Consider the following 15,168-nt stretch of genomic DNA (forward strand, 5'->3'; position numbering starts at 1 on the left):
GCCCCCCTGTCGAAGGAAGATGGGGTGGTCTCCTCCCCTGGAGTCCCAAAACACTCCCACATTTTCTGGACCTATCAGAATACAGGTGGGTGTGAGGTAGAGAACATTAACCTATCCCTTCTGCGGGAACTATGACACATTAGTGATGTCATTTGCCCTATAACTAAGTAACCCTGCCTCAGATCAGGACACTTTCCACTAACCGCTGAGTTGAGCTACTGCCGGAAATCAGAAGGTACATCCCAGCACTAGCAGTGAGGACTAATCTTGCAGAGGGGCTAGGAGACCTAGTAGCTGACTTGTGACCCCTTGGAGGAAAGAGGAAATCCTTGACTGACCCCATTGGCTGTCCCTGCAGTGGAGCTCTGACGCTCCCTAATGTCCAGTCCAGACCTCTCCTGTAAGTAGATCTAAACCCCAAAAACCATAGTGTCTGTAGGCCCATTATTCTTGTAGCATTGCATTAGATAATTCCCCCTTTCAAAATCCTCATTTGCCTATATTTCAGTCATCACCCTGTTGAAGAATCCCCATTTGCCTGTGTAAATCCTTAGTGTATTTTTCTAAGAAAATCAATTCAATTCCCCATTTATTCACAGGATTTGTATTGTTGGAATTCAAAACCAACCATCTTTTCCCATTGTATTGTGAATTTGTATCATCATAAGGTGTTGCCCAAAATAATTAATCCAATTGTGATCTGAAAACAAATTGGTCCCTGTGTTTCAATTGTGCCCTGCTAAACGAATTTCCATCTGCAGCTGTATTTTCCCATTGCATTTGTCATCCTAACCCAAAACCAATTTTCCTCTTGTGAGCTCCCCCCTTTCACAGAGCTTACCTGTCATTTTAAGTATCAGTAAAAACAAATCCATTTGCATTTTCTTTCCCTTTGAAATTGTGCTTAACATCCCAAAAAACGATTTTCCCCTTCTATTCCTCTTTCCCAAATGTGAGGTAAAAACGGATTTCCATTTGCTTTTCATTCCCATTGCACGTGTGAATATTCTGAAACCGATTTTCCCCTTGTGTGCTGATTATTATTTTCTAAAAGCCCTGCCTGTTTTTCTAAGTTTAGCAAAAATGAATTCCCTGTCTTTCTATTTTTTTCCCTTAGCAGTTGTGACAAACAATTAAAAACCCCATTCTTCCATTGGGCTCTAAAAACAAATTTCCCATTCTTTGCTTGCTCCCCTTATTGTTTCTGTGAACCGTATCCCCAAATCCGATTTTTCCCTTGTGTTCCCATTCCTTGCCACTGCCTTCCATTCAAAACTGACACGCCTAGTGGATGTTTTGGAGCGGGGGTGAGGGTTGCTGGGACTCAAGCATCATTTTGTAATTCTTCACCTTCTGTTTGTTTGCATTCATTTTCTTGTTGTGTTTTGAACTGTCCTCTGATGGTAGTGGTGAAAGAAGTAAAAGTAAATTCTTGTACTGTATATTTTGAGTTATATCAGTGTGCTGCTTGAACAAAACTGATATTCGTCTTTGTGCTGTCATACCATTGGTGGCTATTGTAATGTATTGGTTCTAATTTGACATTAAATAATAAATTAATAAATATCTCATTGATACACACCGGCCTGGTTCCTAGTCCATTGTGACATGCAGTGTTTGTGGAGGTTGGGTGTGAGATGGGTTGGAGGCCTTATTAAGAAAGGACGCGTATTGTAGAAATAAAAATCATTTTATTGTGCGCCACATTTCTAGTAGGGGAAGGAGGTGTGGCGTGTAATAAATCACAACAAATTGGGGGCATGTGCCGTCATTGAGAAAAGTGTTTTCACCCGTGACAGTGCAACAGAGCAGACTAGTCATTGAAGGTTTTGATACACTTAGTGTGTAGAAATCTGGGTTGCATTGTGAAGGCACCTTCCAAATTTATACCCTGGTTTTCAGGGCTGTGTGTGTAAATAAAATATTATGAACACAAACTAAGCAGTAGCAGGGCTGTGATTTTGCCTTTGCATAGAGAACCCTTCAGGTGCAGAACACATTTCATAATGAGCACCGTAGAAATTAACATTGCTAGGAAGCATTTTCTATCCAAATTGTTCATTAAAGGGGAATGGGCAGAACAAGAGCATGAAGCAAGGCAATCCAGAATGATGAAAGAGGTTACCGCTATAAATATGGATGTGTGGCAGGAAAATGGCCTGTTACATCAAGCCCTGGCTGATTTTTATATGATGCTGACCACCAGAGATGAGCAAATTAAAATATCCCAGCTCACAGCATGTATGTACTTCCATGTGATGATCATAGAAGAAAGATACCAGGAGAGTGTAGCAACTGTGAAAAATCAATCTGAGATTTTGAATCAAGCACAGACAGAGTTAAGGCAAGTAGAGGAGAAAGTGTAACAGGGTCAAAATGCTGAATTACAATTAGAAAACATGATTCATCAGCTAAAGGATGAGTCAGCGGCACAGCAGAACACAAATTTAGAACAATACCCCCATTTTCTGCACTGAGAGAGGAATATCAAGAAGGGGTTGAGAACCTGAGAGAGAGTCAACTAAAATTGAGTCAACAAGTGGTGCAAATCAGATGGAGCCATTGATAGAGTAGAATTTCCGGTTGGCCATAAGGGAGGTCCATTCCCAGGTGGAATTTGATCAGAAGCGCCAGAATTTGAGTGCTATGAAACAACAGAGAGATCACCTCAGTGAACATAATAGCACACTGTGTCAGGACAAAAGTGCCCTTTGTCAGGAAGTGTGCCAGTTAAAGACAGACCCAGAGAAAATCAATTAATGTTTTCAGGAACTGACTGACATGAGGGTATAAAATGAAAAATTAATGGGACATGTGAGACAAGTAGAATTGGATCTAGAACAGGCAACACAGACCAAAAATGCACAAAGTGAAGATATTAGTCTCCTGCAAAAAAAGAGGTCTGAGTACACCCAGAGAATACAGGCCACACAGAGGTAAAATGAAGCCCTTTGTGCGGAGAACAAGAGACTCCATGGCCAAGTAGTGGCATGAAGCAAGGCCATACAAGCTACTCAAGCCCTGGTAGCGGAGCTCAAAGCTCAGGCATCTATATACCACCAAGAGATAGGGGCTGAGAAAGATAAAAAAGAGAGATTACAGAAGGAAATGGCTAGATACAATCAGGCCTTGAGGAACCCCAAACAGTTAGGGTATGGAAGGGCAACCCCTGACCACTGTGTGATGTCCTCTTTACCAGGGGCCTCAAGCCATCTCACCACATTATGTATGCAGGGTGCTACTAACTTCATGCCTATCGGTTTACAAGAACAGGGAAACATGAGACAGCTGGACTCAATCAGGCCCAGTATAACTGAGCCAGATGGCCAGTCCTTAGCAGACATTGACAGATATTCATCTTTATCCATATTTGAAAAAAACACTAGCAGATACGTCTGACCAGGGGGGCTCCTATGATGAGAGGATCAGGGACTTGGACTGGCAGAAACATAAACCACAAAGGGACCACTTGGTCCACTTTGCAGATAGAGAAGGATCAGAGTCCAGGCCTCAAAAGAGCATCTTGAAGACCTTCGTCCTGTCGGGTGAAAGGGGGGAGTTCTTCACCATGCCCAGAAGAAGGGAGGAGGAAGAGGCGTACTCCTCTGTGCAAAAGGGGAAGCCCAGGTAAGTGACCCAGAGAGCCCACAGCATCACAAGGGAGAAAGAGACCAGACCCTGTCATTCTGGGAAGGATTCCCAGTCTCAGGGAGGCATGGAGCGCCTAGAGGACAGGGAGTCTGAGGGCGAATGGACTCAAGTGCAGCAGAAAAATAAAGGTTGCTAAACAAAAGAGAACTCTTGTTAAAGACCCAATTTGGCAGATCAAAGCCATCAGATGCTTCATGACTCCCTACCACAAAACTGCAAAATTACTCAGAATGGGAGCATCTCTGGCTGAATGATCAGATTATGATGTCATTTAGCATAAAATATTATCACAATTCCATGGTGTTTGTCAAGTGGACATTCTCCCCGGAATATTCCAGCTTCTTTGCTGGGCTTGAGGATCAAGATCATCAAAGAAGGTCTACCTACAACGCGGCCATCTTGAAACGTTTCTCTGTGCACAAGAACCCTCAGGAGGCTCGCTAACGAGGCCTACAACCTGCAGTGTAGAGAGGACCAGGCACGTAGTGAGTTTGTGCAAGAACTGAAGCAGGCATTTGCCCAGACCTCTAGACGGGTGCGCACCAATAGCAGGGAGTTTATTAATACATATTTTCATGCCCTTCCTAAGTATATCATGACCCAATTGGTAAGAGACTTCCATGAGCAAAGGACCCTGGATTGGGTAATAGAACAGGCTATCCAGATCTATGAGGTCCAAAAGCCAGTTGAAAACAAAAATATTCCCAAAAATCCCAAACCATCCAACACCCTCACTGCTGCCAAGGTGGCAGAGGTGAAGAATACCCCTGTTTTGAACTTAGAAATGGGGGGCCTAAAAATACTCCTCCCTCTAAAAAGACAAATGAGAGGCAGAGGAGACCCTCTGATCAATCCCAATCGGATGGTAGCTAGGCAGGGTATCCAACAAATGTGTCACCTGACTCTGCCACCTATATTAGGCCGAGATACAAGGGTAACAGACCCATTTTGGGGTATGTATGGACTCCCCCGGCACAAGGGGGGGGGGTCAAATCAGGTAAGTACGGCCCCAGGAAACTTCCCTCAGGAGGGAATAAATATTTCACCCTCCAACTTAAGTTTCTTTTCCAGGTACCCTCCAAACCCCAACTTTCAGAAAAATCCTCCTCTCTCTCCCCGCTTTCAGGACTTTAGACCTGTCCAGAATCGAACTCCACGTAGACTATGTATACCTACATCCCTGAGCACCAGTCAGGGAGATAAGAAATAACCTGATGACCGGTTATTGAGGCCACAGGTGGCTGGAACAAGAGCATGGTGTCCCCAGGTAGCTGCAATGGAAACAGGAAGTTAATGTATCAATCACTTTGCAGTACAATGCAGACAACCAACAACAAGATATTTTAGAAGAAAGGGCACCTGTCAGTTGGAAAGCCGGGGGAAGTTGTGTTAGGGAGGAGGTTAAACAGGATCCCTGCTTGTCCCCCCCAGGGCGGTGCAATGTTATGAACAATGAAGGACCAGCAACTGTGATACCAGGTCCCAACAGACACTTGACGTATTACCACCGTAAACTGATATAAATCATGGGAAAGTGGGTGTTGCTGTGCCTTGGGTTTTCAGAGCAGAGTGGGGTTAGTATTATTCCATAGCCTCTCCTTGTCAACCCAATATTGTTGCAATGAATGTCGCGATGTGTATCATATCTAATCCACTTGACAGAACAAATGGGACACCAAGATTGGACAAATATAATGAAAGAACAAACAGCAAACAAAGGTCTCAATTGAAGTAAAACAGTTCTGTATTTTGTTGCACAAACAGATTGAGAGGATCACTGTTTGTCTGGTGGTTGTCGCCCGAGACCTATAATCTTTACAATCAATATCTGTGATTTTAAATCAAAACATGAAATGTGATAGTAAAAAAGCATTAGGGACAAAAAAGAGAAGTGAAAATAACACACATCTTATGCATTCCTGTTCATTAGTCACAAGAGATGTAGGTTTGAATCCGAGAGATGGTGTTGGATAAAGGAAGAAAACATGCAGATAAGAGGAAGGAATGATAGGCAGAAATAGAGGAAAAGGAAAAACAAACATACAGTTGACAATAGCAGCGGAAGTGAGGCAGGAATATGCCTGCCTGCCCTGATACAAAGTTAAGAACAGATCAATAAGGTCAACATGATTTGTGCTGCTATAGTTGGGGAATAGCTCCTTGTTTTTCCTAATACAGGGACTGAAATGGAGAATGCAAACAGAGATTCCTGGTATTTCTTCTCAAGTATATCGTCATTTTCTAAAATAGGGGTTTGTCAACGCAGTGGGGGATCACAATTCTGAGAAAGTAACAATGCGTGGGTGAATGGAGTAGCACCTACACACCCCTCACTTTTCTTGCATTCGGCGGTTACTGACCAAAGAGGAAAGTAAAGAAAAATATAGTATTCCGCCTTCATCAGGGCAAAGATGGTCAAATTCATAGTGGCCACGGGATGAGTGGTCCGTGGTCAATTGAAGTTGAGTGGCTTCAGGTGGCCTGCCCCCTCTCTGTAGGTAGAGGTGGTAGGAGGAGAATAATCAGCAGTGGCACATGCCATAGGTTCCACTTGGCACGCGCTAAACGACTTTGTGCGTGAGCTGCATATCTGGGTAGCTTGTTATTGATACTGCTGAGTAACTAAGCAGAATTAGATGACGTCCGGGGAGTGTCCGGGAATGTTGGAAACGTGCACATAAAACGTCCCCAGCCGTGAGGTTTCTGTCAACAGAGCATTATTTGAGCGGTATCTACGGACGGCATCAGCATGGACTTGGCCATGTGTGGGAATGAATCCTGGCCGTCGCTGTACTAAACAGCTGTATGCGTACGGAGAGACGCTCTGCTCACTGTGCACGGGTGCCGAGCGGCGACTGTCTGACGCTTGACTGAGAAGGACCCCAAGGATGGAGGTTTAGGGCCATGCGTGATGCAAAAAAGAATATCCAAAAACAATCCAGTTAACAGAGTCCGAGGTTGGTAAATGTCCAGGAGTGCAAAATAGAAGAGCCATAGAAAAACTTTATGAATGAGGCAGTCTGTAGAGCCGTAGCCAAAGTAGTAGCAGTTAGTGTAAACCAAGCGGGTAGAGATAGTCGTTGCCGAAGGGTCTTTCAAGAGGAAATCTGTGAAACTAAACAAGGTAAAAATCCAATGGAACCAAGAGTCAGAATCTCAAAGAAATGCTACGAGCCGGGAAAAAACACAGCTGAGAAGCGCTGTGTAGAATATCTTGCATTCTTTTATCCTGTTGCTATGGCTACTCAGTCACGTGAGTGAGTCCGTGTCACATGAGCAGGTAGCCGCGTTGTACACGCGTTCCCCAATCTCCATGGTAACTGCCATCTCAGACGCATCCAAAGCCACCTAGGTCACTGCAGCTGAAATGAAGTAGCACCCTTTGTTGGTGGGAGTTTGTAGCAACGTGCCTCGTGATCTCCATGTTGCTGCTGCTTGGAACGTCCTTGAACACCGTGAGTGATGTGGTCACTGGATGTATCCTGGGGTGCTGAGTGCGTGACAAGACCCCCAAATCAGGGAGAAGGGAGACCAAGGATGGAGGGCTACCAGGGAAACCCTCAATACCTAAGCTACTCCGGGAGAAGGGACAGTTACCCTTCATTAGAGCAGCAAAGGTATGACTCTAGACCCCCTTACCAACCAGAAAGGATGTCGCAACTGGAGCGCCATGTCTGAAGTCTGACACAAAACCTGGGTTGCATATTCAGGGCCCAGCAAAGCCCTAAAATGGACATGGCTGCCCAGAACAGCTTAAACGCAGGGCATGGTGCCCCCAGAGAAATGATGTGGAGAAAACGCTGATAACCAACAAGTTCCAGAGGAGGAGACCCAGTGGGAAGCGAGATGCAAATCCCTAGAGGAAACCTCCTTCCTTACCCGAGACAAACCCCTAGAAACCTCTGAACCTGAACCCAAATCTCCTACCCCCGAAAAGCTGCAACTTAGGGAACAGAGGGTAAGTAGGAGAAACCAAAGGACCAAGAAAACCCATTTTGTGGAGGAAGTCTGCGGCATCCAGTTTGAAGGGGAAGAATCCCTGGAGGATTCAGGGAAGAAAATCTTCTCTTTTAGGGATGGGGGATTCCTCCCAAGGAAAATTGGGTCCCAAAATATCTTAATTTACACTGGGTAAGTATGGGGACTGGCCTAGAACCACCAATTCCTGAACCCCAGAAATGTCACCAGAGGACTCTGAAATCCTCCCCCAAACCGGTTCAAGTGACTGGGCCTCATTACGAGTTTGGCTATTAGCTCCATGGCTGCCGCCAAACCGGGCTCCTTCACCGGGTTCCCTGAATAGGGAATTATCGGGCCATTCCGAGTTCGGAGGGCCCGGTAATTCCTCCCTCAGGAAACCCGGGCCTGGACCTTCCCCATTCCCATTTGAGCCCCCATAGGGCTCAATGGGAATGGGAGAGGGAGCTAACAACGGGCAGATTACGACCGGCTCGTTGTTAGCTCCCTGGTCCCCTCACGGGACCTGGTAACGACATCTGGTTTTGCCAGGCGTCCTTACAGGGTCCCGCGAGGTGACCTCGTAAGCGTGTGGAATGGTGTTAACGGGTCCGCATCAATTAGCGGAACCCGTTAACCCATTCCGCACGGGTCGTAATGAGGCCCACTGTCTCCAGGAAAAGGGGGACAGCAGAGAATCATGGGAGACAGGGAATTCCACCATCCCACAAATATCTGGGTGAAAAACTTTCTTTACAGATTCCCGGACTCTGACACAGAAAACTGGCCAAGATCACATACGGTTGGAGTGCAAAATTAAGAAACTAACTGCCAAGCTGGCCCAAAATGCACATTTCCTTTGTCCCCTTCAGGAGAGAGAAGGCAGATTTTATGCCTCCGTCAAGATACAGGGACAATGTGCATTTTCAGTTTTCAGCACTGGTAGACACAGGATCCCAAGCCACCCTTCTGTCCAAAAGGTATTTGACCAGATTAATTCAGGAAGGGGGAGAGTGACCAAATTCCCCTCACAACTCTTCCTGGACAACGCCAAAACTTCGACGTAAATGTCATTTCTGTCGAGGGGATGGTGAGCTGGAGATCAAAATTGGGCGACATAGGTTGAAACACCTGGTGATAGTCATTACTGCAGAGGGCACACCTTGTCTCTTGGGGAATGACCTCCTACAGAGGTTATCATCCATGATTGACTGTTTGAACAAGGTCCTCTGGACACAGACTAACCGGCCAATAAAACTCAAACAAAGCACACACTACGTGAGTTTAAATGCTACATGCCACATGGTTGAGCAGCGGTCTGACCAAATCGAATTTCACTTTAGGAACAATCAAGTCCCCGACATCACTGTCATATGTGTAGGAGAAAAACTGGTGATGGGAACCCTTCTCCATTTTTGAAAATGAAACTTCCTCCCAGTTTTTCATGCCATTCCACACGGGAAGGAAATACCCTGAAATGCATACCGATCCACAATCTGGAGAAAACCCAAATCCCATGATAAAATATGATGAAAAACCAGCTCAGAGTTTGACTGACATCCTGAAAAAGGGTGAACAGCTGTTTTCCCTATTCAGGTAAATGAGGGGGGCCTGTTCTCGACAGAGTATGCCTGAATAATGGAAAAAGCTTAATCAGCAAAGCATTATTCAGGAAACTCCCAAAGGATCAGACCATTCCCACATTGATTGATAAGTGGGAAATCGGCCTGGAAACCTCAAATTCCAAACATCTCCTGCTTATATGCATGCTAATAATGTCCATTGGCGACAAAAGCATAGATCATAATTGCTCTGTTGGGAGTGATGTCCCCTCTGCATTTTACTTAGTGACATTCTCAATTGTTTCACAATTAATTTGGACCTCATTCATTACAAAGCCTGGTCCCAATTGGGCTTTGACAATCCTGAGAAAGCATTTCGGTCAGCTCAATTGCTGCTGTATGCAGTTGAAGTGCAAACTGGAGAAGCGGTCACCCTCCCAGGACTGGTACGACAATTCACCATTCCCCTAAAAATTAAGCAAACACAGAACCTCAAAAACTAGGACGCTAATATAAATTTGAATTATCACATCCAACAGCAGTGGTTGTATTTGAACCCAACACCACTAGTTCACCTAGAACATAACACCATTTGAATATTGGTGGATAACAGCGACCCTAGAAGTATCACTTTAGGTGTAGAAACCTTTATTGGAATGGCGGTTGATGCCCAACATTTTTCCATTGATTTAGGGAATGAGATCATGTGACAGATTCCAAATGAGTGTTCTAATTGTGACAACGACATCCCTCCAGAAAAGATTTTTACCCGGAAAGGGGGGGATTTCTTGGTGCACTCTTCCTGCCATTCTGGTGGGGAAGAGGTAATGTGCAACATCAGGAAGGATGAGGTGGTATTTCAAGTCAACAGTGACTGTCTCCCCTCCTTGAAACCTCATGTCCAGGCCAACACCATAACAAGAGATCTCTCCTATCAAGTGGAGGATACAGCAGAAATTGCAAAAGCTGACATATTTCCAGGCTTCAGGCAGATGGTTGAGGAACAAATCAAACTTGCTGATGCCAGTGAGACCGAGGAGCAAAAGCAGAAGCTGAAAAAGTTGTATTTGGATTTTCAAGAGATCTTTGCCGTGGACTCGTACGACTACTGTCACACTGAGATACATTCCACCTACATACCAACGAACCCTGGTATGGCTCCCGTACTCATGAAGCAATACGGGTTGCCCCTCATGTCTATGGAGTCACTCACAGAGATGATAAAGAACTTAGAATCCTGTGGGATAATTTGTCCTGTCCACAGTACCTTTAATAACACGGTACTGGGGATACTAAAACCCAACGGCCAATGGAGATTTTACTCAGATCTTAGGGAGTTAAACAAATGGGTCCACATGTTCAGATGGGCCATTCCCTACATCGATCAGGGACTGGCCCAAATCCAAGGGTCAAAGGTGTATACCGCTATTGACCTGACCAACGGTTACTGGACACAACCTGTGAGTAGGGGAGACCAGAACAAGCTTGCCTTTACCTTCGGGGCAGCAGTACATGTGGACCCAAACCCCCTTTGGATACATAGGGCCTCATTATAACCCTGGTGGTAGCCGTGCCTGTAAAACAGATACGGCTGCCGCTGGAGTTACATTTTTTCCGGCACCCGTCAATGAGGAATTACCAGGTAATTCGGACATTGCCGGACCCGGTAATTCCTGTATTGCCGGGTGCCAGTGCCTGTCAGTCCCCATTCCCATTTGAGCCCTATAGGGCTCAATGGGAATGGGGACGTCGGATGCACCGGCACCGTCAACAATGGTGCCGGTGCATCCGACATGCTGCGCTCGTGGGTGCCTATCTGCCCTCCAGGCCAGACCTGGAGGGCAGATAGGCACCCAATGAAATCACACCAATGTATGGCCACTATGGATATGTGCACCAATCAATTTGTTTAACCTGTAAAATGTAAGTCATGTCTTGTAGTATGAAAAGTGCTGAGCAGCGGGCAGAGCTGAGCACTTTTTGAACCTGTTCAGAGAAGGGCTGTTTTTCTTACTACTTCTCCCAGCTGGAGGGTGTTAAATAAACATCTCTGTTTCCTGCACGATGGCCATTTGTCTGTGGAAATATTTTTTAATCTATTCTTGGAGCATGTCTTCAAATCAGACCTTTTTTACACATGCAAGCAACTGCCTGGAGACAGCGGTCTGTCGTCATAAGACTGCAGCTGACAGAAGCTTGGAACTTTCTGCACTGCGCAGCACTGGAGTCATGGAGGGAGCATTGCACAATCAGATAAATTAATGAAGAAATCTGCCTGGCATCACAGCCTCTCCGTTGTCTGAAGTGGAATGCAGAATTCTGACGGGGAGAAGTCAGCTTCATAAATGATGGTGAGTTTGCATTGTGCAGGGGACAGAGCTGGTTTATTTATGGATGTAAATATTGCATTGGCCTGGCAAAACTGGGGGGGATTTCTTATTTGTATATATGGGGTAACTCTGAGACAACAAAACATTGATTTATGATGGAATACCTGTGATTAGGGGCCTCATTACACGGTAGGCGGTGAACCATGGCGCAAATAGCGCCATGGTTCATGCCGGTAAAATACCGGCACCGCCTTGGTGGAAAGGGGAATTACTGCCCCATTCCAAGGTTGGAGGGGCGGTAATTCCCCCTTCCACCATTGCCCTTCCCCATTCCCATTTTTGCCCCATAGGGCATAATGGGAATGGGGAAGGCGCTAATTACGGCACCGCAAATTGCGGTACCGTAATTAGCTCCCTGGGTCCCTTTGCGGGTTGGTTTTTAATGCCTGCAAAAAGCAGGCGTTAAAATCCCCAACCCGCAAAGGGACCTCGTAGTAAGGCAGTAAGGATTTACCGGTTCCGGTAAAATACCGGTACTGGTAAACCCTTACCGCCTACCGTGTAATGAGGCCCTAGGTCACAGAAAACAATGCACTAAAACTTGTGATGAGATATTAATGGTGAGGTGAGTTCCTGGGACAAGGTCACGGAAGAGTGCATTGTAAACTCACTTCTGGGGTATGATAAAAAGATAAGATTACCTCATTAGAGAATGGTGAAGACACCTGTATTGTATTGTGTATTGTATTTGTAGTATATTTAGCAATTGCTGGTGCCAGATTTACATTGTATATATATATATATATATATATATATATATTGATATGTGAAGTCAGCTCGGGTTTATTTTTATTGAATATTGTGGTGTCATTTTTTGTTGAGTTATAAAATAGGATATTAAAGGTGTTTTTTGTGTGTTGATAGAGTAAGCCGTTAGAATTGTTTGAAGGAAACATGGAGCATATTGAAACAGTGTTATTGGTAATTTTAGTTTGGAAGTAAATGTTTAAAGGCAAATATGGAGTATATTGAAACAGTGTTGTTGGTAGTTTGGAAGTAAAGGTTTGTGTGTGTTGGCTTGTAGGGGAGTTGGTTGTGTGCACTGGTGTGTTTTGTATGTGAATGTCTGTTATGCTGTGTGCATGTTTGTGCATGGTTTGGTTAGCCCACAGGGCATGTATAGTATTTGTGAGGTGCGTTAGTGTGGAGCAGCGTGGTATTCATTGGATATTCTTGATGTTTTGTAGGAGCCTAATGGTCATAATTTTATTTAAATATGATACATGGTTAATTATCTCAAATTCATCTAATGTGGTGCATGGCTAATCTTCACAATTCTATTTAACTGTGACACAAGGTTTATCTTCACAGTTATGTCTAATTAATGTTTAATATGTGTTTCATGTTTTGTGGTGTACTGTCTTTGTTAAGTTGAAATGAAAACATTTACAGGGTAATTCATGGAAATTGGCACAAAAGTGGCGCAGGCGGCTGGCGCACAGTGGTCCCGTGCGATAGACTGTGCCAGCCTCATGCGATAAAATACATTTCAGCGCACAGCGTATTAATGGATTTTAGCCTCCAAAACTAGCCGTGGCGCAGAGTGGCGCAGCAACCCTGCAGCAGCGCCAGTTACGCCCCCAAGAACGCCCTCGTGCAAGGAAAAGGCATCAAAATCCCCAATCCAGCGCAAAGGTCTGCGCCACCAGTTTACCGTACTGCCAAAAAGCAAACGCCAAGCGGGGAACGTGTATTATGGGTTTCGCAGTAACTTCCACACGCGAAAGGGCCAGTGCGAGCGGGGTACGTGTATAACTGGGGTTCGTGGGAAGTTTCACACGCAATTGGCCTGGGTACGTCTATTCCAGGGGTGCGCGGGAAGTTTCACACGCGAATGGGCTGGGTACGTGTATTTCAGGGGTGCGAGGGAAGTTTCACACGCGAATGGCCTGGGTACGTGTATTTCAGGGGTGCATGGGAAGTTTCACATGCGATAGGCCCTGTGCGAGTGGTGTACGTGTATTCCTGGGGTTCGCGTGAAGTTTCACACGCAAATGGGCTGGGTACGTGTATTTCAGGGGTGCGTGGGAAGTTTTACACGCGAATGGGCTGGGTACGTGTATTTCAGGGGTGCGCGGGAAGTTTCACACGGGAATGGGCTGGGTACGTGTATTTCAGGGGTGCGCGGGAAGTCTCACACGTGATTGGCCTGGGTACGTGTATTTCAGGGGTGCGCGGGAAGTTTCACATGCAAATGGGCTGGGTACGTGTATTTCAGGGGTGCGCTGGAAGTCTCACACGCGAATGGGCTGGGTACGTGTATTTCAGGGGTGCACGGGAAGTTTCACACGCGAATGGCCTGGGTACGTGTATTTCAGGGGTGCATGGGAAGTTTCACATGCGATAGGCCCTGTGCGAGTGGTGTACGTGTATTCCTGGGGTTCGCGTGAAGTTTCACACGCAAATGGGCTGGGTACGTGTATTTCAGGGGTGCGCGGGAAGTTTTACACGCGAATGGGCTGGGTACGTGTATTTCAGGGGTGCGCGGGAAGTTTCACACGGGAATGGGCTGGGTACGTGTATTTCAGGGGTGCGCGGGAAGTCTCACACGTGATTGGCCTGGGTACGTGTATTTCAGGGGTGCGCGGGAAGTTTCACATGCGAATGGGCTGGGTACGTGTATTTCAGGGGTGCGCTGGAAGTCTCACACGCGAATGGGCTGGGTACGTGTATTTCAGGGGTGCGCGGGAAGTTTCACACGCGATTGGCATGGGTACGTGTATTTCAGGGGTGCGCGGGAAGTTTCACACGCGATTGGCCTGGGTACGTGTATTTCAGGGGTGCGCGGGAAGTTTCACACGCAAATGGCCTGGGTACGTGTTTTTCAGGGGTGCGCGGGAAGTTTCACACGCGAATGGGCTGGGTACGTGTATTTCAGGGGTGCGCAGGAAGTCTCACACGCGAATGGGCTGGGTACGTGTATTTCAGGGGTGCGCGGGAAGTCTCACATGCGAATGGGCTGGGTACTTGTATTTCAGGGGTGCGCGGGAAGTTTCACACGCGATTGGCCTGGATACGTGTATTTCAGTGGTGGGCGGGAAGTTTCACACGCAAATGGGCTGGGTACGTGTATTACGAGGGTGAGAATTGGAAGTGTGGGTCAACCCAGGTGTTCCCTCTACACCCTCCACGGCCCCTGCAGGCAGCCCACACCACAGGGGACTACCCTGCACCCCTGGTCATGTCCCGCAGGCAGCCCATCCACCATGGGCATGCCCCCCAGCAAAGCCACATGTCACCTTGCACTACTGGTCACCAACTCATGTCCCCCTGCACCCCCACCCCCAGCAGTGTGGGGCACCTGCCAGCAGTCCCCCACTCATGTCCCCCTGCACCCCCAACCCCCATCAGTGTGGGGCACCTGCCAGCAGGCCCCCACTCATGTCCCACTCATGTCCCCCTGCACTCCTACCACCCAGCAGTGCGGGGCACCTGCCAGCAGGCCCCACTCATATTCCACTCATGTCCCCCTGCACCCCCACCCTCAGCAGTCAGAGGCACCTGCCAGCAGGCACCCACTCATGTCCCCCTGCACCCCCACCCCCAGCAGTCAGGGGCACCTGCCAGCAGGCCCCCACACTTGTCACACCCATGTCCCCCTGCACTCC

This window comes from Ambystoma mexicanum, chromosome 12, assembly GCF_040938575.1.
Source record: "Ambystoma mexicanum isolate Mex_15411 chromosome 12, UKY_AmexF1_1, whole genome shotgun sequence".
Lineage (NCBI taxonomy): Eukaryota > Metazoa > Chordata > Amphibia > Caudata > Ambystomatidae > Ambystoma > Ambystoma mexicanum.